General features: G+C 42.2%; 1 protein-coding gene and 1 long non-coding RNA gene across 4 annotated transcripts in view; one reads left to right on the forward strand and one right to left on the reverse strand.

Moving 5' to 3' along the window:
* The window catches only part of LOC123971397 (pre-B-cell leukemia transcription factor 1), a 69,635-nt gene that overhangs the window by 24,213 nt on the left and 18,426 nt on the right, over positions 1–26,996 (forward strand). The gene's annotated exons all lie outside the window — the stretch shown is intronic.
* Positions 22,966–24,706, reverse strand: LOC123971398. The gene is made up of 3 exons (XR_006825184.1): positions 24,452–24,706; positions 23,971–24,107; positions 22,966–23,411 (listed from the first exon to the last, which is right to left on the reverse strand). It is a non-coding gene; the product is annotated as an uncharacterized LOC123971398 (long non-coding RNA).

Here is a 26,996-nt window from a genome sequence, read left to right on the forward strand (position 1 = left end):
GGCACATGATCTCTGGATACAAGTTCCTGGATGTAACGAGGTGTTTATTGCCTTATGAAGCTGCTAATTGCCCCTTTATGAGTAAGATAAGACCAAATACTTTGCATTAAACAACATATGGATAGTTGTTAAAATGCCTGCATGGAAGGTAAAACCCAAATTGACTGTGATAAACCATGAGTCCAATTAGAAGTTTCCTAGGATCAGTATTCCTGAACATAAATGACAATATGTGTGTCTGAGAGCCATTTTTTTTCTCATTTGTCTTTAAGACGGTTTATGTTGCTTCTTTTTTTTTTTAATCTCACCGCTTATCCCCAAGCGCATTTAGCTCAGTGGGCAGGGATGGCGTCTCTCTTTCTGCCTTTTTGTCGGATGGCCCTATAAAGATGGAGCTGTCAATCATCTGCAGGCTTCCTGAGTCCTGAGAGGCAGCACTGCTTCCCAGTGAGGGACTGGAACAATGACTTTTGTTGTCACATATGTGCTTTTCTGTTGAGCATTCTGTGGACAGTGTGTTACCCTTTAATTAAATTCATTCTTTTGTCCCGAATGAAGCTAAAGGAAGGCACACAGATGGTTGTCCAAATAATTTAACTGATTGAATATAGTGATGCAGGGAGAGGTCATTTATTGTGATCTGGGTTAAATGCTTTCTAAAGTATCATTTCAGTTTTTTACTGCTTTGGTCTTATTATCATGGTTGATTTTTGTGGGTTTTCCCTTCATTTCTGACAGGGAAAGAAACTCATCAGGCTACAGGTTATAAACAAGTTAACAGTTTAGCTACATTTATTAAAACCACTTGATTATTAGGTGATACTGAAAGTGTGAACACCTAAAATGTCAGTCATAATCCCTTATTACACAGGAAAACTGTGTGCACAAATACGGTAAGTGACGTCTGTCAAAGTTTAAGTTTAACTTGGTCAGTAAACTTGGATGGGTGCTTTCTTAACAACGAACAGACCGTTGTTTACTCTTCCAAATCATTTTGGCTCACCTGGTTTGTTTAGAAACCTGACTGACATCAGATGTATTTTTGCTGATGCATTCAATGTTATTATTCATATTGGAGTATTGTTGTTATTGGCCAAAAGTATGCACATAAACTCAACTCAAGTTGTAATAAACCAGAATGATATTTTCAGGTTTAAAAACCTACAAAGCACGCAACAAACACAATTTTCACTTGCAGTTGTAACCTTTTTAATTGTCAAAATGTCATCTTGAAACAGATATAAGTGGGTGATCTGGATAAAATTCTACAATATCCATATATACTGTGTGTAGAATATTTTCAAGAAAATCAGTTGAGAAACTGTTTATTAATCAAACTGACTAGACTAGAATTGTTTCCTTTGAGCTAAGCCAGCAAATGATCTGACGAAATAAGGAAATTTGTTAAACTGATGCAAAAATCATATAAAAGTTCAATATTGCCATAAAGCAGTGCTGCTAATTGATTTGCAGTATTACCCACAATGGTCTAATAGACTGGTTTTCAAACCCAGGGTTCGGATCACTAGATAAATCTGAGGGAAAACTATTCAAATGAAGTAATCTGAGACAACCTCTAACATGAGGTCACAAGTAGGCATGGCTCAGCTGAAAGGGCCATAAGCCAAAAAAAATGTAAAGGTGGTGGTCGAATACACCCAGAAATAAGAAAGGAACATCCACAACGTTGACAAAAGTATATTATCTGACTGTTTTTATTGTTATATCAAGCAACCCTATCCCGAGATGGTTCTGTAAAACAAGACAGATCAGCTTACAGATCAGATAGGTGCACTGCTCTGACTGTTTGTTTTATTGTTACTAGGCAACCACAGAATCGCCTGTCCTTAGCCAAACCATGATTTTGCTGTAAAGTAAGCTCACAAATCTGATCCCACTGGACAGTGGGAAAACACACAAATGACGTTGGCTGCTTTGAAACTCGAGGTTTTCAGAGCGCATAAGCAGCGCGCAAAACGTTTTTGACCAATAGAAAACAAATGGAGAAAAAAAAGCCTCTCGCTGCAAAACCTGCGCTCTGTCTGATCGGGGCCTTATACTCATTCTTTCTGTGATTGCTTTGTTGCTGTAAAAAATAATTAGAGGAAAATTAGTTGATGAGGTGTGTCCTCCTCTCTTATCATATGTAGCTGGGGCTTGCTCTCCTCTTGACTAATGATGATGTGTGGCACAGGTAGCTGTCAGCAAGGCATGATTAATTAAAAGGAAAACTAGGCCAATTTGTCATATTGCTCTAACTGTGGTCAGAGAGCAAGGCGAGTTGCACTGCCGATGCCTTCGCACCCTCCACTGTACCTAGACATCCATAATGCGCTGGGTTCTGCAGCTATTTGTGAGAAGTCTCATCAGCTCTGGGGGATTTATCTGCGTCTCTCCGCTCAGACTGTCTCAACACAGACCTGATAACAATTAGGAGGCGTCTGCTTTGGGATGGGGCTCAGAAATATGAGCGTGCCAAGCGAGGTTGACATAATGAACAGACCCAGCACAGAGGAGAGCACTCTTGTGCCTGCTGAGTTTGAAGTCTCAGAGAGGCATGGAGCCTTTTGCCACTGCCACACAGTTAAAGCTGCATTTGATTTTCTGTGTTTGTGTTTTGGAGGCCCAACCATGCAACAGTGATTAGCATTGTTGAGAAGCCAGTGGTTCACAGCGTTGCTTTCAGTGCACATCGGCGGAGGCTTCTCAGCTGCCAGCTGTGGGTCTCACTGCAGGTCCAGTGAAGAGAGCAGAAGTCTTGTTTGTGTTGGACTGCAGCGTTGCTCCCAGCATGCAGCCTGGCCCTTGTCAGCGGCCCTGTCATATCTGTCTGTGGCCTGTCCCGACAGCCAACCCAGACTCCCACGTCACAAAGGCGGGCGCGTCCTAAGAGAGACAGGTGTCAGCAACCCGCTACCCCCCTCCTCATGCTCGTCCAGGCAGATGCCTGCTGCGACGGAGCCACATATTTGAAGTTGAGCAACTTGGAAATAAGGGTCATCTCTGCCACCCATTCACAGTCTCCATATCGCAAGAGACCGGAGCTCCATCAACGTGTGAGAGCGCTCATGTCAGATATGGAACATCCACTAGAGGAGACTGTCCCAGTCCAAGAGCATTAAAGACTGGGGGTGCGTCCTGACTGACTGACACACTGACTGACAGCTTTATTGTGTCCTTTGAGGAACGGGGATGAAAGGCTCTCATGAAGAGGCCTCACAAACACAGACCATACTCAGTCATGCTCGGGAAGAATTACTTGTTCCTTTGTGTGCATTGTTGCTTCTTTGTATAGAGTCCACGTCTTTTAGCTTGACAACACTCTTTTTCACAGTGTACAAAAGCAGCAATGCAGGAATCTGACACGTTACATTCTCACTACAAAGCTTCAGACCCAAGGACTCAGGAATCAGGAATTTCATGAGGGATCCTTGTTAGCTTGTTAGCTTTTTTCCCTGACTGCATCCTCTGAAAATTGTTCAGCTCTTTTTCGAGATAACAGCAGTGCAATGATACTACAGTAGCTTTTTTCCATATGGGTGGGTACACTAGTGCTGAGCCGAGCTACAGTTTGAGCAACAATATGTAAAACAGATCCACTGACAAAAGAGCATTGTTGTGTAGACCTGTTTTATTGAGCAGTTGCACCGCTAACAAAGCAAAGCTAATCTCAGTTACAAATACGTTGCATTTCCTAAAGCTACTTCACAATAGAAGTTCCCCAATGATTTGCTGGTGGAATGCTTTAAAACTTTAGCTGAACAGTGTCCACAAGTGACAGCTACAGAATTAATGCTAAAACAAAGAGTGCCATTAGTAGAGATGTGTAAGTTACAAAGCAATATCTGTCTAAAGTTTGCATGAACCAACATTTGCAACTGCATATATATATATATATATATATATATATATATATATATATCAGGAGAGACAAAGAGAGACACTGAGACACATCTTTAAGCTCCATAATTTTAGAAGCAAATTTGTCCATATTCTGCTGCTGTTCTACCTGCATGACATTTCTATTCAAAGAAATTACATTAAATAGTGAAATTCAAATGACTAATGTACCCTTTCCTCTCACTTGTCCCTGTATCTTCATACTCTGTGGCTAGCATCCCCATTTTCTCTGTGTGTTATTTTTGTAGTCATCTAAATTGATCCACAGTGAAGCCAGACAAAGATTGCTGTATATTTAATGTTTTTCACCAGCCAAATTAAGAGTGCAGTCTGTATGGGGGCTCTGTTCGTGTGTGTGTGTGTGTGTGTGTGTGTGTGTGTGTGTGTGTGGGGAGGGGGTGCTGTGACATTAATAATTTAATTGCAGTTGTGTATCCGAATGCTGCAGGAGTGCCATGTGATGGATATTTTTTAATGATATGAAGAGCGAAGCACAGAAAGATCAATGCCGGCACACCCATACCCACACACACAGCCACACTCAGACACACAGTGTCTGTCATTGTGAATCTAAGGGCCTAGTGAGGATGATTGTGCTCCCACACTAATATTGTTTTGGTCCATAACCCGTCTGGTCTGATCTTATGGGCTGAAGGTCTCCGGCCCAAATGACTCTGTCCCCTTTGCTGTTGCTGTCAGAACTGACAGTCCTCATGTTTATTTCATTTTGCGTCTGGGCTGTCTCGTTTCCCTATCCTCCAATGTCATTAACGCTCCGAGCCAGGACCCTGCAGTGGCGCGCCTAATGAATTCCTCTGCGGCTCCTCGCTCCCCACCTAGTTACCCCAGCTCAAGGTGTCAAATTAAAACAGCCTGGGAAAAGAGAGAGGACACGGCTCTTGTTTGTATGTGTGTAGGCTCCTTTCATTGCGTGCGTGCCCCTCTGTTGCATTATTGAATTTGTTTAAGGCAGCAGTTTGTTTTAAGTTAGGATTGAGAGAGTGTTGCTTTTGTCCCTGACCGTCAAGAACAAATGAGCAAAATGAACTTTTCATCTTTCAATTAGAAAAGGAGTCAACAACAAAAGACAAAAACACCTCTCCGCTGTAGAAATGAGTTTGATCCTGTTATACAAGAGCTGTTTCTGATGTCGACATGCTGCTTTGACCTTCCTTTTGGTTTATGATCTGTGTGATTGTCACGTGCTACTTGATGAAGAATTGTTGCTTTTAACATTTGGGATCTCCGCGATAATTTGGGGAATGAAATTAACAGCAGCGAGGATGCCTGTGTGACTGCTAATTGTGCTTATTTAGTTGTCATTGTGATAAGCGTAACGAGGCCAGACGTGTTATTGAGCTGTGAGCTTGCAGTGGGAAAGCAGATTTCTTACATTCACCCCACGTTGACGGAGCCTTTATGATGAGCATTTATGTTTGTGTTTGTTTGGGAAATGTACAGTGGGAATGACATTTTTATTTATCTGAATATATCAATTTCACATTTATACAGCATGCTTTTGTTATAATAGTTGTTAGGTTGCACCATTGTTTTTGTCATGCTTTGTGATTATACAGGGTGCATATTGAGGTTAAGTGAGGTCAGTGCTATGCTATAGACAATATGTGCATTTCCCAGTGGAGACCCTTCAGAAGTGACCACAGCGCTGCTGCTGCCTGAGAGTCAGAGGAGCGGGCCTCCCTGTGTGGCTCTCTCTCTTTCTCTGACAGTGCCGGAAGATGGAAAATGGTGTCAATCAATTCATCAGAGCAACACGGGTGGCTGTGCAGAGAGAGGAGCTGTGGGCGTGGTAATGGCAGCGTGCAGGAGGAGCACAGCACATGATTATGGCTCCCTGCTGCAACTATTTCCCCTTACCGCTGTACTGCTGATGCTGCAGTGCCTTAATGGACTGACTGACTGTACACCCGTCGGTCTGCAGCCACAAAAGATTCCTGCGGAGCGCCCTTAGTGGGCCACAATGGCAATCTGTTGTTAGGTGGGAGGATCTGAAGGGCCTCATTCCCAGCATCTCTGTGTGCTCCGCAGTCTCCGCCTTGTTTTGGATCACCTTGGCACTCAAAGTCCACGCCTTGTTAGACTGAAAGAATGTGCTGCGTTAATTAAAGATGTGTAAATATGCTTGAATGGGCCGCATCTTCACATTAGGAGAGATTTGCGGAATCAGCGCTGTAATATATTTTAATTAAGAATTAATTAAAAAATAATGGGGATTTTATTTTGCCTGGCAGACTGGGATGGACATGGTTCTGGCGTCTGCTGTGATCTCATCAGTGGAATATTGAGCACCTAGCCTTCTTTTCAGGAGCACAGGGAGACTGTTAAGGTCTCTCGAAAACAAAAGCTCTAACCTCTCCTCTTAGAAAAAAAATGAAGCAAAACAGACATTTACTGTGGGAGGGAGTGGCCAACGCGTTGGCTTAATTAAATTTTTTTTCCACTCCCCCCCCCCGCCCCAATCCTCACCCTCACCCATCCTCTTCTCTCTTTTTCGGCTGGCAGAGCAGCAGAGTGGCTCTGAGACACGGAACACTAGTTGTGCTGGCAATTATGTTAATGGGATGCTATTAGGCCATGATTCCGTATGAGCGATCGGGGAGAAGAAGAGCCCCGGCGGCAGAAAATGATAACGGAGCGTGCGCCTCGTTGATACCGCTCCAGCAGGATCATTTGCATAATGAACCCTCCCCACTAACGAGGGGTGTGGCCTCGACACTGAGCTACTTAGAAAGCTCAGGAGTCGCAGCATGAGGCGAGCCGACAGTGAAAGCACAATGTGACAAAAAGATTCATGGACTTCACTAGTCGTTGCGAAAGCCATTTTGGCACGAATGTAACTGTAGCATGCAAATTCCTCAGTTGGTTCCTTTACAAACTCATTTTACAGGCTCCGCTCAGTATTTCCTTCTACAGAGAGACTGACAATGCAATTTCTTTGTAGTGCACTCTTATCTTGAAAAATGAATGAGGAAATCTCCAGATTGCTGGCTCTTTGGTCTAATTTGGTCGTGTATCTTGGACTGACTAAAATCAAAGGTGTTTTGTTGCCTCTGTGTAGTGTTGGCACATATAGCATATTGTTATTTCTGGCAGCTACATTCTAAAATGTCTTCCAAAAATAGTTGCAAATCAAATATTCAGTATGCTGCCATTGTCAATTTATTCATTTTTAACTTCCAACCTTTCTGTTCAGAGTCAATATTTTGCATGCCATGTACAGCACAGACACACGCGCACAGTGTCGAGTTTTTGGCTGTATGAGTCACTAAGCGTTGAGAAGGAAACTACCTTGGGGCACCAAAGCCCTGTGGATTCCCTCAGCAGCTAAAATAAAACAAGCTGAGCGGGGATTGCTCCACTTCATTCACACTGCTACATCTGCTAAACAAACTGCATCTATGGCTGCCATTTTTGCCTTATTTATATAGCTGAGGTATGCTATTGATCCCAATCCTAACAATTTATTATTAATTCGGCTGCACAGTGCAGCATCTTTATTTATGCATCGCTCCTCTCTCTTGATGTCTTGATGTATTATTTGTGTGTCCACACAGTGTGCGGTATTTTCCTGCAGCACTGCTTGTCGTCTTTAGACACAGCCTCAAGATTTGATCAGAATGATCTCGAGGCCCAGGGGAAGACATTAAACACCCAGAATGCCCCTCAGGCTGCTCTCCCCTCCTCTCTTTCCCAACCTTTCATTCTCCCTTAATGAGAACTCCTCCTAATTATTTCAGTGGCTGGAGCGTGGGGACACAGTCGGAGTTAGATCCCCTGCGCTCGGACGTGACTGCTATGCTGATGAAGGCAGGGGATCAATAATTTAGGCTCTAGCCTTAATGGCGGGGTGAGGAGAAAGCGATACATCTGAGTCAGAGATTACATTTTAAAGGCACAGCCCGAGCTCCAGCCAGGCTGAGTTAACTAGAAGCCCCTGAATATGTTTGCTGTAAACAGCTGACACATTTATGCTTACTGGAATCCTTATCGCTCTTCCTCTAAAGCTAAGTCTGTGTCTAAGTGCTTGTTTACCTAGCTTTGTGTATCCTGCATTCAATTATTGCAGTCTGCAGAGTCACTCTGAAAATGTTTTGCTTGCCAAATGATTTGCATTTGAAGTACATGGGGATATAATTGATTTAGAGGCATGAATATTGATAGTATCTTATCAGCTTGGTGCCCATCCCTCAAACCGCTCTGTGGAGAATAATGGTCCTCTGAGCATTTTTCTGGTCATCTTGCTTTAGCGGATGCACACATAATCTTTAAGTGTACAGAGCCTCAGCTCCATGAAGCCCTTCCATCTCCCTCTGGGGAGGCATCCATGCATCTTTTAAGGACTCTTCACATCAAGAAGGCCTGAGCAGAGTACCCTGCAGTCTCTCCCTCAATTATTAAAGCTGGGATTTTGATGCTCTGTTTTAACTTAGCGTTGGAAGAGAAGAAGGGAAAAGGGAGATATTCAGAGGACAGTAGCCTAGCCAAGCCTCACATCCTTCCACCGAAGGAAGAGAAAGCTGGTGGCAATTTTCTATGGCAATTTATTAGAAGATTCTTCCTTTTTTTAATGGAAACTTGGAGGAGTTTTGAAACATTCATGTGGATTTCATATTGCAGACATTCCCTCTTCAAACAGAATGATTCACTGCGGGTTGCATTACAGTTTTCCAGCGCTGCATACACTGTCACTGTGTGATAGAAAAGGGGCTGCATCCAATTATAACAGGGGACACATTTGCTCACAATGTTTCCTTTGATTGATGTGTGAGGGCTGTGGTCGGAGCGCTAACCAAGTCCAAATGGCTCAGATTGAAACGTTACTTATTGACTCAAACGTCAACAACAGATATAAGTGTCCTTGGCGCTGGTTGCCATAGAAGTGGGAGAAATGAGTGATCAATCAACTAAACACAAGGCAGGATCTCACGTTATTCCCATCATCACTTGTAATGTAAGAAGATTTAGTTATTGCGTACAGGCTCAGGGTATGGAGTCCCACTTGGCCTTGATTTGATGTCATTGTTTATTTATTCATTGAAGTGCCAAGGAAGTCATGCAAACTCCGCAAACTGTTTGGCTGATGGCAACGGTGCTCCATATAAACTCCATCCATTGTCTCTGTGAATTGCAGCTGCCTTTAACTCTGATTAAATATTGATATCCATGTAAACACTGGTGCCATATTGAGTACTTTATTCAGAGTCACAGTCTCCCTCTGCAGTGTGGAATGAGCTGCTGCTCGCATGAGAAATAAGCCCATTGTTTCTGGGCTCACTGTTGATTTATGGTGACAAAATAAAGTGTTCTGACACCGAGCTGAAATTAAGACCCGACCGATTTCCAACCAAGGTGTCGGTGAATTTGAATAAATCCTTCTGCGAGTGCGAGCTAGCATGTCCTTGGTTTGCAACACACATGAAGCTGCTGTGAACAGCGACGGCTGTCGCAGTAATTTAATGTTGTCTTCCACAGGCATAAATATTCTCTGGTTGAGAAAAGGCAGAGGATTAGTATGACCTAATTGATAACTTACAAGATTTATTCAGCACAGACAATCAATCAACACAACACTCTATAAAGTGGTTTGTTACAACTGATTATTTGATAGTCTTTGTGGGTCAAAGTGTGCTCCACATGCTTAAGAATCGAGACTGGAGAGTGTGTAGATTTATTTCTGTTCCCTTTACTGTTACAAGTATATTTTGTCCCAATCTTTACATATAATTCTTTTTTAAATTTGAGGATAATGTACATTCCTCAGCCCTAATTGCACCAGTGGAAGATAATCATACTCCCCACTCAGTTGCCCTGACCTTCTCTCTTTTTTTGATGTCTTTCACTAATTAATTCCCGTGACTTCTATGTTGCTGTTTTAAGTCAGTGATAAGATATTATCAGTAAAACTCAACACAATCTGTTCAGATGTTTCACATCAAAAGCCTTTCAGTGGCTCGAACAGCATAACCCCACCGTCTCCTGGTATCCTTTTAAAACAAGTAGTGTAGGACGTGCTGTGTTGATCAGTAATAGTAATGATAAGAAAAATGGCAAATTAGAAACAATTGGAAAAAAATTACTGAATGAAAACAGTATTTTTGTTGATAAGAGAAATTCCTGTTCTACTTTGCTGTTTGTTTGAATCCCGGTTAAGTTTATGTCAATAAAACTCAACAACACTTCACATGAAGTGCCGAGTTTTATTTGTAGTAATTTAACAGTGATTGAAAAAAAACTGCAAAAATAGAAACAATTAGAAATAACTAGTGAACTGATGAAATAAGTGCTGTGGAAAGGCACATTATTCAGAATTTACCATGTGAGCCATTATAGTGTGAGCCATTACAGGGGGGTAAGTCCACCCCCCCGCTACCCCAAACCCCAATGTGTTTTTCACCCGGCCTGTATTAGTAACTGCATGAACTGTGTGTTCATGCTATAGTGTGAGACTTGCTTTTTTTGAATCCCTGCATTTGTTTGAGAATTTACTGTACTGGACCATCAGGCAAATTGAAAGGGATTCTGGGTACACAATCATCCTGGATTGCATCCGCAGATTAGCTGGAGGCTCAGTCGAGCTCACTACCACCTGCATCTTTCATCCTACACTGCAATAGTTGCCACATACTGAGATAATTCTACTGCAAGGGGAGACATTTTCTTTCCTTCTCTCTTTCTGTTTTTCTCTTGTTGTCTTTTCTCTGAATAATAGAGCTCCTGCCAGTAGAGTTTGTTTTTTCCCCCTCAGTGTTTGCCTGATATCTCAGGGTCAACTCAATGGCTATGTGAAACAGAAACAATTTTAGACTTTTACTGTGAGACTGTACAAGTGCGTATGTGCATACAGTATACCATGAGCCGTGTCTGAAATGCCATGCTCTTGGGAGTGGGAAGCTATCCACATATAAGAAATGAATGAGGTAATGTGCTGGGAGGTAATGGGTTTATGCAACATACTGGAACAGAGAAGCTCATTAGGAGACTAGAGCCTTAACCCCAGTGCTGCTTGCCTTTACTCCCTTTGTCATAGCAGACTGGTGGGAGCCAGGGACTTTAGTGCTGGAGGGGGGGAATCCATTTTGGGTGGTGGAATTCAATACTGGGAGTCTTTGCACAGAGGCACAGGTGAAGTTACTTTATGTATGAAATGGCCTGTCTCCAAGCAGCAAACCAGCCATGTCGCTTCCACTGGCAAGGGAGCACAATCAATAGGAAAGCACTCAGTATTAATACAATATAAGTGACCTATATTTCATGTTAAATGTGTATAAAAGTCAATGGCACTAATGATTCAAAACTAAATCCGAAATACAGGTGCTTATAAGGGCTTAGTATTGAACCTTAAAATGTGTCCATAGCACCAAGTACCAACAGCTGGCGCCAAATGTCTGGCTAAATTCATTCTGGTCTTTACTTATTCTTTGATCAAATGCTTCGTGATTATTTGAAACTTTTTCAAATTGCTCGTTTTGTCTGACCAAAGATGTTCAGCTTATAACCACATAAGAAAAAAGCAGCATCTAATCTTCACAATTAAGAAAAAGAAAGATATCTATACTTTTACTGTGGATCAACTCATCATTATTGTCTTATTACTCTTTAATTAAAAAATAATAATAAGAAGAAAATAAAGATTTAATGTTTATTTATATTGTATTTAAAAGGGAATTAGGTTTCCTAGTAGAATCCTTGTTGCTGCTTGAATTCTTTGATAGTCTACTAGTATAGCATCATTTTAATACCCAGCCCTATCGCTAGCTGGGTGCTTGGGATTTACTGTAACTGTAAACTTCACATCCTATTTAGGATTTGATAAAGGAGCAACATGAACAATCTCTCGGTTATGATGAGGATTTTGTTGAACAGCAAGGGTAGTGTTTTGTTGGTAGCTGCACACAACATGGACAGAAAATCCAAGGATGGGCTTTGTGCCATATACGTTGTTATCACACATCACTGGAGAGCACATCAGCTGCACAAGTGCGCTGCAGTGTGTGCACGCTTCACCCAGTGACGGTGTCAGCATTATAACTCGGTGAATAACATGCTTCGATCATGGTTGGTTTGTATGATTGAGACATAGTTGGGGGTTTGCCTCTCTCTGCAGTGGTAGGATTTGTTTGGCAGGCAGGCATCACCAGGTTTCTGGCCCGCGTGGAGGCTGAGTTTCCGGTCTATTTCCAGCGCTGCGTGTTCATTCTAGGTGACTGGGGGGACTGTGTGTCATTAAAGGCCCGTCCTCTCCCTCTACCCAAGTGTGAAATGCTGCGCCTTGGAGATGCTGGTCTGCTTTTTGTTTGTTCGACCAGTTTGTCGCTACTCGGAAATGCTGGGTAGAAGGTTAGTGCTGCTTTTAGAGGTCAAGAACACGCTGCGCTGTTTGAATTAGACATTTCTTTTGGCTATTTTGTTGGGGTTTTTTTTACTTATCTTACACAAGCAACAACCTGAGACTACATCCTTATTTTATAAAGCCATTGTTTTTGTCCTTATTTTCACTGAAGTTCTGTTTTTAGACTATTTAATTCTGCACATGCGTAATGAAAGACGACACTGTTAGTATAGAGTTTTCTCATTTACTGTTGGCTAAAAGAAATGAGCCTGTTGGGACATATCACCATAACAATAAACTCTGCCAATTATCCCCTTGTTGACAGTTTCCAAACCATTTTATAGTTGATTCAAAGATATCAAACTTTATAGGATAAAAAGATAAGGGACAGAGCGCTGTGTGGTTTTTGTGGTTCAAGTTTATACTATATTCTATATTAAAGGTCCTTCATGACATTTGAAACTTTATTGGACAGGACTTGGAAATGTGGAGGCAGTATATAAAATGAGTAATTTATTAGACTTTGTGCCCTTTTGTGTGTGTTGTGTTTTGAAATATTGTATAGAGAGACAGACAAGCTCAGCCTGTGTGGTTTTAATGCTGCAGTCATTCGGTAATGATGTGCAGTAAAGAGCAGGTGACAGATGCTGAAATAAAAGGAACATGACATATCAATATTTAGCATAACAGATGTGATGTGGCATTTTATAATGCCAATAATCCCCTGCTGACCCTGTTAGACAGTAACAGCTGAGTGATTAGTAAATTTAACAATACAGTGGTTCAAAACTGGCTCTGTAATGTTTATTATTTCAGTTTATTGGATGCACAGGATTTGATTTTTTTTGAGAGCCATCTTCCGATTATGTACTGAGATGGGGTATCCATTTCCTGCATGTTCTGAAAGCGGTTCAGGGAAGGCTATAAAAGCACTGTCTTAAGTCGGAGACTTTTTTTCCCGAGGCAGGTGCGCATCCTCAGCCACGAGAGCAGAATTTAAAAGGAGCAGAGGAGGTAAGCTCTGCGGGGAAACCAAAGTAGGAAGTCAATAAGGCCTGAATCTTTTATGAAGGCAGAGGTATTCAGATCACAGCTCTGCCAACAGAAAGAGCAGCCTGCTGCTTATATGAGGAGACAGAGAGTAGTAGAGGGTCTAAATCTCCCCCTGATTTACCTCAATCCTCATTAACACAGGAGCTGCTGCTCGTTTCGGCTTGTGCCTTAAAGAGAAAGGGGTGAATGTTGTGAGTGTACAGCCTAGTTTACCTACACCATGATGAAATACAAGAAATAGTGTCATAATGATAACCATTGCGTATATTTTTGTTAGTTAGGTATCATGAGCAAAAGGATCATTCTGCTTTATATACAACTTGATGGGTGATACCTTCATAGTTTCCATCATTTCTGTTGGTTATGACAACACTTGGGCTGCAACTAACGTTTACTTTCATTATCGAATAATCTGCTGATTATGTTCCCGATTCATCAATTAATCGTGTGGGCTATAACATGTCAAAACATTTTGAGAAATACCCATCAAAGTTTCCTAAAACCATCTTCATGACATGACTTCAGATTATTTGCTTACTGCGTATTTTGTGTAAAACAGAAAAAAGAAAAGCAGCAAATCTTCACAAATAAGGAGCTAGGGAAGGTTTTAAAACACTTAAACAATTTGTCAATTATTAAAATATTTGCTGAATAAATATGTGTTGATCGACTAATTGATTAGTCGACTTATTGGTGCAGTTCCAGATAACACTGTACTCACAAAATTGATCAAAAGATAGTGGTGTGGTCAGACAACCAGAGACATTTTAAACAAGCCAACAGTTTACCCAGATTTTCTAAAACACTTTACTTTGAGGGAGTTAGCACTCTCAAAATATCAGTAGTAATCCATCATTGCACTAAAAATTCAAAGTTAAAACAGCATGTTGTTTTGCTTACCAATAAATTTTGAAGAATGAAAGATGAGCATCTGTAGCTCTTTGTATTAGTTTTACGATCCACAACTCTAATAGATGTGTAAATAGGCAACTGTTGCTAACACATTTGCCAAAAGAACTTTATAATTTGATGATATGTCAAAGTTGTGCATCCAACAGTGGTCAAAAATATCAATTAATGCAGGCAAGATGTGGACTTTTAAAAAACAAAAAGATGAGGTATTCATTGGCCTAAACTGTGGCGCTCAAATATAAATATAATTATTTAGCAGCAGTCATCACACACAGTTCCTGCAGGGCTGAAAGACTCACTAGCTCTTCTATCATATCTGTCTGCTGTCCTCACTTCACTTAGTCTTTCACTGAGTGTATTTGAGTGTGTGTTTTGTGCTGAAAGACAGAGCGTCTGAGTGGCCCTTGTTTACTAAGACCGTGTCTGGGGAAGTTTAAGTTTGCTATTGATTAGGGAGACAGAGTGCATCTGAGAACTGATGTTTTGTGAAGCATCAGCTGAAGAATAGCCTGCGTTGTGTTGAGCACTGAAAATAGCCCATCAGCGCCTAATCAAATTAATGCATACTTACTGCTGCCAAGATCTAATTAAGCATGCCGGCGAAATGCACAAAGACACCAAATGACATCGGATGAAAAGGGAAAATATTAATTTGAGTGGGAAACAAATATCCAGCAGGGATTTAATAGATTCCTGGAAATGTAACATTGACGCTGCCCTGCTCATTCATGCTATCGACTGAGAGCACAGGAAGGAGCAGGTGCAGCACTGCAGAAAGGTCGAGGTTGGTCTTTGTGAATGTTGGCCAGCTACACCGGGGCTGGGACATGTCCACAATAACAGACCTTTTTTATGTCCTTTTTTCTCTCCCAGCGATGCTCCACTGGCTCTCATTGCAATTAAAACCAAGTGTCCATCAGAGGCTATCTCTGCTCTGTGTGGCCCATATGTTTGGGTGCTGATAGAGCGTGGATTACTCTGTTTGGGACACAGATAACAGGCTGTTTATAACCTTGGCAGAGTCTGGGGCCTAATCTGGCAGGAGCATATTTCCCCTTGCTCCCCGATAAAGGCCTGTTAGCAGCTTTATCACACGGGCAGATAGAAGTCGAGCCAGAGCGAGACGAGCACAGCACTGAGCCCAATCTGGCACCACACGCACACACACGTGCGGTTCTGCTACTTTATTTTTAGAAGCCTTGTCACACCCACACACGCATGCACGCACGCACGCACATACACACATTTACACCAACACCTCATTCCTTGACAGAAAGAGCAATTAATTTCTACATCTGCCTTCTTGGGCAGCACAAGGACCAGCAAACAAATTAAAGGACAATGTCCTCATTCATCATTATAGCATTTGGAGTTGTATTATGTCTGTGCATCAGAAAATAAACAAGAGCAAGGAGATGGAGGCCGTTCTCTCTTATACATGCCATTACATTTGGTTGTAGTTTGTTGTGTATAACCTAAAGGTAATTAGCCTGAGTTGGAAAACACAATGTGCCCAAGCTGTTACTATGTTTGTGTAAGCTATTCTTTTTATCTACAGTACCAATGGGGATCTTAATTTATTATCAAAGAGAAAATCCTGACTAAATAAAAGGAAGGTTTTATAGCTGTTTTCCTGTGTATACCTCTAAGTTGCTCTGGGATACGTGCGAGCCTGCTCTGCTATTTTCTATATCCCCATCTTGATGGCTCTGCGTCGGCACAATTAGAGAGGCTCCTTTCACAGCCAGAGAAAATTGTCGTCCTCTGTAAATTGCTTTTGCCGCAGCTTAAAGAAGATCTCTTGTTACCCTCTCATTCAGTCTTTCTCTCTCCCGCTCTCCCCCTCTTTCAGGGAAATTGCTTTCTCGCAATCAACAGATTGCTTGCTGCACTTAGGGGTAAATACAGGTAGACTAGAGCATTAGCATAACATTATTCAGACAAGTGTCAACCTCTAGGCAGTTAGCGCTGCATCTAAGCTCAGTGTGAGGTGAAATGAAGTGCTACAGAGTTGGAGGAGCTGCTGCTGCTGAGATTTTCCGAGAGGAGCTGGAATTGGCCAAAAGTGCAAGAGGAAGAAAAGATGATGCACTTCAACATTTCTGCACTTAAAAAGAAAAAACACAAGTCATCTTAAAGGAATTCAAGCATGGATATGTGACAGCGCACTTTGCCTCAAGGTCACTTAACATGTTTACTCCCTCTCAGGCTGGTGGAGGACTTAGATCCTGGGCTCTCTGGAGGTCTGCAGCATGTAGGTCAGACTGGCCTCATCATCCAATTGCAAAACATGCAGGATAGGCAAGATGGGAAACAGCTTTATTGGTGCGGTGCTGATATATGGTCCGGTGACACGGGAACTGAAAACAGAGCTTGATGTTGGATCCGTCCTGCTACAGAAAAATTGTAATGCCTTTTCACTCGTGCCAGTTAGCTTAAATTAACCTCACAAGCGTGAGTCTAATTAAGTTTCCTCATTGAAGCTTAGCACCACTCCCCTCCTCTGCATATGATTTGATACCCTCTGTCCTAGGGGATGGGCTGTGGAGAGCAGCAGGCATGATCTTTCACTGGGGGAGACACTCTTTCTATCCTCCTCCATTACTCCACACTGTTCTCTCTTCTTTCTTGATTGACAACAGGGGTTCCTTCTGACCTACATTTGCATCTGCTTCCTGACCCAAATAGGACCCACGTAATGAGCCGCTCTGCTCTTTTTTATTATTATCCTGACCAGGAACTTGTGTGGTTTTCATCCTGGCTACAGGGGGGTGTTTAGCTGTGCGGCGGTAGCAGTGTCCCCGGGGCTTTGTGTCTGGTGCTGCAAGGCTGCACAAAGACACTGTCCCATCTAGACGCCCTGCCTGCACAGCCACCCAGGCCATTCTAGGTCATCTGATTACTTTTCACGGTGGTTACTAATCAGTGACTTGTGTTAATATGCTGGATCACTGAGACACAGAGGCGAAGTCATCATTCAGATTTCAATCTAATTTGTCAGCCGCCATGTCATCAGTTCTCCTGACGTGTCTTCCCAAATATGGCAATCTAGCCAAAATCCATTGAGACTCCTAGCTGTGCAGAGAGTTGCGCTGTAATATAATCTGACTGTGCAATGAGGCTGTTATTGTTTCCACCCAAACACCAGGAACAGTCAGCACTGGCAGCAGCTTGTACACAAATAGAGAGAGAGAGAGATCCCCTGGGATCCCACTGTGGATTCCACGAGCGAGCGTGAAAGCCGCTCGGTGCTCTCAAGACATGTTAGTGCAGCAGCCGTCACAGCGAAGACTGTCTGATAAACCCAATCATCACATCTGAAATATGAGCAGCTTCTCAATAAAGATGCTTTGTCAAAAAGGAGATAGTTCTGTTCTCCGACACATTAAAGTGTATTCAGAGAACAAATTCATTGTCAGATCATATATGTGAGCAATGCTTCACAGTGTTGGGCGTGTTCCCAATGTTGTAACCTTCTTATTGAATACATCACACACATGCGTATACACTCATCACACATAGACGTGGTGAGGAGATTGAATTTTGTTCCAGCAGAAATATAAATTTAGACTCGCAGGAACTCTGAAACTTGTTTCCTGGTTTCATTTCCTGTCTCTTCACCGTGGGATTTTCTCTTGTCAGCAAGTGTGATATTATGTGAATAATCTCATTTTCCTGCAGCTTTTGCAGCTTTCATAATGCCATTTTCCCACATTCCTGATTTTGATGAACATCCTCGCCGCCCTAAGTGTTACAGTTGTGCAAGATAAAAGCTGTCCTTTTCGAGGGAGAAGTGAATATGACATATTCACCTGGATATTCTTTTCGTTCATTTCACTTCTGCTTTAGTCCCCCTCATTTCAGATAATATTGCTCCCATCTGTGCTGAACAATCAGAAAGGAAACCTTTTCTAGCGGCTGCAGTAGATGGCCTTTCATTTTCCACATGCCTGCAATCATAATGACATAATGTTGTGCACGAGCCTTTGCTCTTCTCTCTATTCCTCGCTGTGGATTCATGCTCAAGGAGCTTCACTGTTCCTGATATGTAAAATACCAAATCCTATTATTTCTCCGGCTAAATAACACCGCTCCCAAAGGCGTTGTGTGATGTTTTAATGAGAGCCCCGATTCCCGATGCTCAACGCTGTCTTCTCCTCTGCATTTCCTTAAACTGCCAAGTAAGAGCCCCATTAATAATTCAGCTCATTAAAGTGTGTAATTAATCTGGAGCTGTGTAACAGGGAGAGACTAGGGCGCAGGGAGAAAACTCTCCAGGGGGGCACAAGAGAAACATTGGGCTAAGAGAAACAGCACACCCGCTGTGATGGAACCAGTTCCCCGGCACACAACCAGTCCTCCTGCATCATTTATCTGGCAGGAAAAAGCTACAGAGAGGCGCCGCCGCTGCTGCTGCTACACACGAGACATCTTCAGGCCAATCAACAATGCAGCACGGGTACACACAGGGCGCGGGGACTGTGTGTGTGTGTGTGTTTGTGTGTGTCCTTGTGAGTGTTGGGAATCTGCTGTGGTGTCTGTATACTGTAGATGGTGAAGGTCAGTTTCTGGTTTTCTTAGAAGGCTGTTTTGGTCAATACAGATTTCCATAAAATGTATACATAGACCTCAAGATACAACATTTATACTAATCTTGTATTGTAGGATTTTTTTTGTCATATTTATACACAAATAGGGACTCAAGACATAGTCAGTTAAGTCAGCACTTAATATTTGCAGCTAGAATGTTAAATGATAAGAATAAATAGAAATTAAATCTTACTATCAGTTACTACCATGATGCTTTTGGTCACTTGTCAAGAAAAAAGAAAGAAAATGTAACTCATTAAGTCATATTTCCCTATTTATTGGGAACAAGTGCTCAATTCAAAATTACAACATTTATGCAACAGCAAGTAAATCCTGGATGTACTTTATAAAATATGTTGTTTAGATCTCATACAGCAGGTTTTGAGTGGTTATAGTTAGTTAAAAATAGCTTTCAGGTAAACAAAGTCATGCTGGAATTTTAATTGGCTTCTGCAGAAAAGATTACAGGATAGAAATCACCATGCTCATCATCATATAAAGAAGCCACTCAAAAGAAAGTGTATCTACTTATTTATAGATGTAGTAATATTTTCAGGTTGCAGGATGCTATATGTGGACACACTTGGATGTCTAATCAAAGATTGTTACTCATCTGGAGTTTATGTAAAAAGTGGATATTGATTTTTATCAGATTTTTCAAACTGTCAAATATTGGATCAGCCTCAAAAATCCAGTATCTTTTGTTACAACACTGTGTTGAGTTTGTTCAACTCGTCTCTTTGTTGGGATGGGAACCAAAAACCAGTTCTAAATTAGAACCGAATCCGAATCCAAAATGCCAAGAGCTGGGTTCCCGTTAACATTTTTTCATTTGGCTTCTCCTTACAGGTTCCTAAACGCGATAACCCTCTATTATTGCAAACAAAGGCTGCATATCTATAAGGACATGGCTATCTGCCAGGACCTGTCTACATCACGCATCAACGCAACAGCGTGTTAATTTGTTTAGATACGAGCATGCATGGCTAACATCACAACAGCAGGGAAAGATGGATCGTGATAAACGCTCAAAAGTGTGGCTTCACTTTATTAACGAAAACGACATGGCAAAGGGCAATGCACGCGGGAAGCTAATTAGTCGGGTTGCACATCAAATTTGACCAAGGCAGCACGGCGTCTCCTAGCTCCTAGAGTGTGTCATCAGCCAGCGCTAGCACCTCCAGTACAGCCAGGGACACACCGTTCTCTTTGGCAATGAAGGGGAAGATGACAAAAGAGAAAACTGTCAAATGCCACAGTATCCACAAGAATGTACTGACTGTGGAGCATGTGTTTTTGTTGTATTACTTTGTAAATGGTATTTTAATTAAACAATTTAAGTCAAAGTAAACACTTCAAAGAATAAAGATGTTTTTGTTTACCATATTAGAATCAACACTGTTAATCGATAAGAACAGGAATCGAAAGAAATCCAAATGATACTCCACCCTAATAGCACAGTAATAGTAGTTGCATATTAATAATAATGATTACTGCACAAACATGTATGATTGTATGAATCTAATTGCATTCTCTGATTTTGGACATTTACAAAAGTATAAAAGGATTTTTCTTCAGAGGGGTACTATCTGAATTTACATGCCACTGAACAACAAAAAGCCCAAACAAAACAGCTGAGATGAGCCGTGTGCTGTTGGCTTTCAGCTGTTTCAGGTAGACCTCAGTAAACAGTGGCATTCACACTCCGCATGCCTGCTGCCACTCATGAGCCCTCAGCTGCTCCAGATGTGGCTTAATTTACTGCGACTTGGCTAATCATGGTGATTAAGGATTAATTACTGTTAATCACTTTTACATAAACTGGTTGGCAGTAGGAGAGCTGCGCTCGGTGAAAAATGCCACACAAGTGTGTGTAGTCAGATAGATGGAATGGGACAGAGCTGGAAACCACCAGGCTTCACCAGTCGGGTGTTTCTGCGGGTTTATGCTGTAACTTTTTTACTCATGAGCATACCGGTCAAAGGAAGTTAAACTCTATTAATTCTCTGCATCAGTTAATACTGGTCAAATAGTACGAAGCCAATTTGTACTGAAGGTATGTGTAGATTGTTTGAGTTTCAGCATTCCTAAATAGGAGTCTATCTTGCTGACAGAATAGACATTGTCAATATTCAACACATCAGTTGGTCTTTCCTGGTCAGCCGAGGCTAAACAGACACTGCTGGGCTGTGCGACTGTCCTGCTACAGGAGATAAGAATGTGAAGGAGCATAACCACTGTGAGTTCCATTAACACAGACTGACAAGGGAATCACAGGGACATCAGGGGGTCCGGGGTGAGGCTGACAACAAAGCCGCTGCACTTTGCTCGTACCCCCCCCCACCACCACCACCACCACCACCACCCCCGCACAAGCTGAGGGTGGCAGTGTGGTCACCTTCCCTCCTTGGCCTGGTTTCACACTGACATGCTCGTCTGCTCTCCTGAAGGAATGGCTTTAATAAGGTAGAGCAGATCAAGGCGACTGTTAATGACATGGCAGGCCCAGTCAACACAATGCCCAAGGCCATGGATGGGCCCCAGCCTGGTGCAGGCTGCTGGACGTTTGCTATCTCATGTGGGACACACAGGACACTTGTCTGGATGCTCTTTAACTGCTACACATCCTTCATGTGGGCTGAGAAGTTGTAGAGTGGAATGAACCCTTCACTGAGGGATGAACTGGTTTTAATTCACTATCCTGCATTGCCAATTTGGTCAACAACACATACAATGTGATAGCATTGTGTTCAGGAATTCAGAATCAGTGGAGACAGACCACAGGTATAAAATTATCCAAATTTTATGTTTCAAAAGGCCAATCAGAAAGCAAATGAGAGCAAGTATCCCGCGGTATGTGAGGAATATCTTTTACTGTTGTGTCTTTTGAGTTTATTTCTGGCATTTACGGAGATTAAACGGTCCCGAATTCTTTATGGATCCATGAATAGAGGGCTGGTCATGTTAAAGAACATAACCATAACCCCTAGTGGTACAGTGTTAGAATATGTTCCTGGCAGGATATATAGAATACTGTAAAATGACTGTAGGAGAGCAATCACATGGACACCAGCTATGCAGAAAATAACAGGCTACATACTTTTTCACTGTATACTATTCCAATGAGCCTCGTCTGCAGCCAGAGCAGAGGGCCTGTCACATAGCAGAGCAGAGTTTTAAAGTCAAACTTATGCCGCTGGTCTTGTATCATCATCCAGCAACATGCTGTGAGAGCCAATAAAATTGGAAAGACAATTTGACTTTGACAGATGCTTTTCCTGGGTCCAGGCTCAGACATGTCCACAACAATGCAGATACATCCATAATTGTTGATTTAATTCTTAGTTATATTTTAATTTTTTGGTGTAATTATAATTATCACACTGTTTTGTGTCCTTTATCTGTCCATGAAAAGGTTTTATACATGGGTTTATACTAGCTAGCTTGAAGGGGCCGCTACTTCTTGCATGTTGATGATAGGCTTGTCCTTTAGTGAAGTGGTACAAGTACTATTACCAAGATCAAGAATGAGCTTTCATGCTCAAGAAAAAAAACAACTTTGCTACACGAACGTATGTATTAGGAAGTAAGTGTTTGACCACTGTGCCAAAGACTACGTCGTTAATAGTGGCCCTAAGGCCTTGGTGGACCAAATTCTAATTACCTTCATTAGTGGTATCTGCTGATGACGGTGGGTGTGCATAATCAGTATTTCTTAACTGGGACTATGATGCTTCTCTCTCTCCTGAACTGGTGGTTACAAAGCAGAAGGGCCACATAGAGGATGAGAAGGCGGCAAAGCGCTTTAATGTGAAGGCTGTCAGCTCCACTCCCCTTGGTTTTCACCCTCTGAAGAGCACAAGGCCTTATCAGTTTAATTGACTCATTATCTTTTTCTTAATTTCCCCTTTAGTGCAATAGCTCCCATTCTACTTTTTGATATGTCATTTTACATTGGCTTTTGTATGCCTAACAGGAAGTGGCTGTATAGATTACCATATTTCATAAAAAGGCAAATTTCTTTTTAACAACACCGTTAAGGTGCTCACATCTTTCTTAATTGTCTTCCTTGTCCATTAACCTCTTATACCTCTGATATTGCCTGTTAACCCTTTTCCCCTTAAAACAAATGACATGACTCTGTGTCTGCACGTGGAAAGTAACTGCAGTAAAAAATAATATTTTATTCTTTACACATCCCAAAGCTTTTTCTGTGCATAGATAATATGTGGTATAATTTTATATTGCTGGCAGGAGTTTAAAGACTTTACAAAGGCAAACAGAGGGGACTTAAGGGGAGCAGGATTTAACAGTTTGATGCCTGTCGTCTTCCTCCTGGTGTATGTTGGTTCTCTTTCCATTCCAGTACACTTGCGACTGTATAATGAATTATGCCGATGTTGAATTAGCATGTAGCTGTCGCTTCAGCGCTGGTGCCTGCCTTGTGACAGGACCACCGTAGCACAGGCCGGCGTCGAGAGAGGGGGCTTCCACTGTGATTTATTAACTGCTGAAGCCACAACGAAGTGTGCCCACTGAAGCACCAATGCAAACAAATAGGGCCAGGGCTGTCACTGTAAATTCAAGCAGACAGGCCGACCACAGCCTGACCCGAAAGGGTTAATTATGCAAAAGGATTTGGCTTTCAAGTCAAATTTTTGGCTGGATGGGCTCACTATTCAAGGCAAGATTACATCACAACTCTATTTTGTATTACATGCTGAATATCATTGTAAACATTTGAGATAAGACACATTTATTTTTTGTCATGTGCTGATTTTATTGGATAACTCCAAAATATATTACTCAGCGATGATTTAAGTGTCTTATACGACTTTTTGGGGAATCATAAAAGCAATAATAATATAGTGTCATTACTGCATATTTTACAATTTTGCTTACTTATTTTACAAAAAACTACTAACGCTAATGTCATGTTGAACTGCACTCTCCTGACAGTTTGTGTATGTGCCTCCTTTTTCTTGATTTTTCTTTTGGTGAAGATTGAGTCTCGTGGGTGAAAGGGCATTACATTATTTCCCCCAAAATCAAGTTTTTCACCTAACATGTAATGAACCCAAATCCTAAACAATGTCTTTGTGGCATAGACGTGGTGGCTGAGTGACAAGCTAAGATTGGCGTTAGCAGCTGCATACAGCCCTTACCATTAGCCGCCTTTTTCCGTCGGATCCGTAATGCTTCCTTTCTTCTCAAATTTTTTTGACACAACTGTCTGTTCACAGCTCACTAGTGTTCACCATTGTGCGTGAGTAAAGAGACCAACAGTAGCCTTGCATGTATACTGTGAAGGATTGAATTCAAACAGAGCATTACAGATTGAATATCCAATTTGGAAATAACTTTCAAATAATAAAGTGACAGAAATGGTGGTTGCTGCTAATGCTGACAACCTACTTCTTCTCCTTTTCCTACTCAAGCAAACTACTTTAGCTGCTGCTACAGACACAGGAAGTGATACTTCCTGTGTGCCAGATGATTTTTTTCTCAGGAAAGACCAGCCTAACCACAGCACAAGTTTGAATAAGCTGTGTATATGCAGAATTACTATTGGGTGATATTCAGCAACAGAACAGAAAAGCTGATAAGAAAACATCACAGGCTGTGACTATAAAGTCTGCACCTCACCTTTCTGATCAAAGTGCTCTTAGAAATGTCAAGCCAGGCGGTAGTTGATCTCCCTGGACATGCTGTCACCTGACTGGCATTGCGTGTCACTTTTGGCCTCCCTGTGCTGCTGCCCGCGATGTAACACTGCGGTTCACATTTCAGCATCTGGGTGCAGAACGGAGGGCCTCTAAAGGTGTCCCCCGGTTTGAACTAAGGCACCCAATCTCTGTCAGAGGCCTTTATGTTTGACCGTCCATCTCGCTAACTGTGACAGAACAGCCCAACATCATTAATTAAACATCAGGCTTTCCCCCAATCACCCGATCGCCATGACAGGCTGCCATGCCAACAGTCCCTGTCGACATGCCTTCGAAATCTAGAAGGGGATTACATATGGTAATAGTTTTTGACAGCCTGCTATTTGGCTCTGTTAATCTGATAGGATGAGATATCTGGACTGCAGAGCATGGTGTGCCGTAACTCTTTGAGTCTGATATTGTTATGCCATGAAAAAAACTGAATCATTTTGAAGATGCAAGCACTGTCCTGGAAGAAATCTTAATCCCCTGACAAGCTTTTAATACGATCCCAAATATTGTCACTGACTCAAAAGTGTATTTTTAGACCTGGATCTTGCTTGTATTTGCTGTCAATTTTAATATTTCTCACATTTATGAACCCCTGTCATGTATGGTGAGATGATGTGACAATCTGTAACAGACCTGTGTCCTTCCCCAGTGATGACAATTCTCCAAAGAAGCTAGTTATGATGCTAGCCCCAGGCTGCCAGCCCACTGTTGTTTTGCCACGGTTCATTCCCCTTCAGAGGGAAGACAGAGTATATTCTCGGGCTTTTGTTCAATTAAGACTCACCCTAAACTCAGAGCTGCATTGAAATGATGTATCTCTGTTGCTAGTAGTTCAATTAATATTTTAATACCCACACCCATCTTCATATGAGGCCGTGAGCCAATTTTCTCGAATGACTAAAATATAGGGAACAGAGACTCTTACACGTGTGCTCGCTGAAATCAAGCAGTGAGGGGGGAGAAGTAGGAGGTTTAGGCATGCTGCTCTCCCTCAAATAGGGGCGTAAATCATATCCGAGCATGATATTTCGACCTTATCCTAAAAGACCAAAAGCTTTTTCTCTCAGCTGTGTGGGAATGAAATAAATATTTACAGATAAACAACCAGACAGTTAAACATCCACCTCTCCAAAAGCCAATTGCCCAGGGCTTTTATTAAATATCGATTTGATTTGTAAAAGGCCAGATGCTGCGGGGGTTAAATAAATGTCATGTTCTCCCATTCCCGTTTACTTTTCTTGTCCTCTCAGTCGGTGACATTTTCTCCTGCTGTGTGCACACAGAGCAGTAAAACCACCGACCAGTGCACACCACACTGACCCAATCCATCCTTGTAGAGGATGTAGAGGTTTCCTTCCAACATCACCCCACAATCCTGCATTCTGTATGTTAGCAGTGAACCAGAAGCCAGTGTATGAATGTTTTTGTTTGTATTAACCATGGTATTAGCGCACGAAATAAAGCAAAGCAGTAAAGCTCGGTGCATGCATCCTTGCGAGAATTGCTTGTCAGCAACAGCAGGGAGGAATAAGGCATCGTCTGACAACAAGCCATCTTTGAAATGCCTCCAAGAGGGAAATGGCATCCATTAGAGACATACAGAAAACGTGTGTTCACCGAGGGGGGGGGGGGGGGGGGGGGGGGGGGGGGGGGGGGGGGTCCGAATCACACACTCACACACACAGATAATTGTTTATCCCTGGGAGAACCTTCAATGTTTGTCTGCGGGTGGCTAAGTAAGTTCACCAGCACTATTGGACAGGGAGTGCCCAGCAGACCCAAGGCTCGAAAAACATTAGGATGAATCAATTAGGCTGCCATTAGCCAATAAAGTGGCCCTCACTGAGTCGTGTAATTATGACCCACAGCAAAGCCAATTTTATGGAGGCACATTATCCCTTTCTTTTCTTTATTAATTTTATTTGTTTGAGATAATCCCGCCATGGTTTTAATTATGTGCTTTAGGTTCAGGGTGGAATAAATAAATCATCATTCGCTTCCATCACTTCTGAACACTGCAGGTCTGGGGCTTTCTCCGTGTAGGGAAACTACCCATTGCACGACACGAGATTGTTACCAGTATGACTCGCAGCGTTGTAAGGATCACACTGATTAGTCTTTTAAATTAAAAAATGAACACTGTCGCAAGAATCCACATTAACCCCACTCGGAGCAGATTCCCATCAGATTGTATGATAAGAGGCGGCAGGAAGAGCTGATAATATAGGCAGCAGCTACTTAGCTTGTTACCAGCTCAGAGGACACTGTGTAAGTGTGACAATGTGCTGTCAATGAGGGATGACAGTACACAGCCAACATGGCGTAATGCATTGTTCCTTCCTGGGTCCCTCCTGACAGATGCTCTCCAAGACAGCTGGATCAGCAGCAAGTATGGAGCTGGGATCTGTGCTGCGTGCGAGCAGAGGATGCGATATGCGGCTGATTAGCGAGGGTATACATGCATCAACAAGCAA

This window comes from Micropterus dolomieu, linkage group LG05 (assembly GCF_021292245.1).
Source record: "Micropterus dolomieu isolate WLL.071019.BEF.003 ecotype Adirondacks linkage group LG05, ASM2129224v1, whole genome shotgun sequence".
Classification (NCBI taxonomy): domain Eukaryota; kingdom Metazoa; phylum Chordata; class Actinopteri; order Centrarchiformes; family Centrarchidae; genus Micropterus; species Micropterus dolomieu.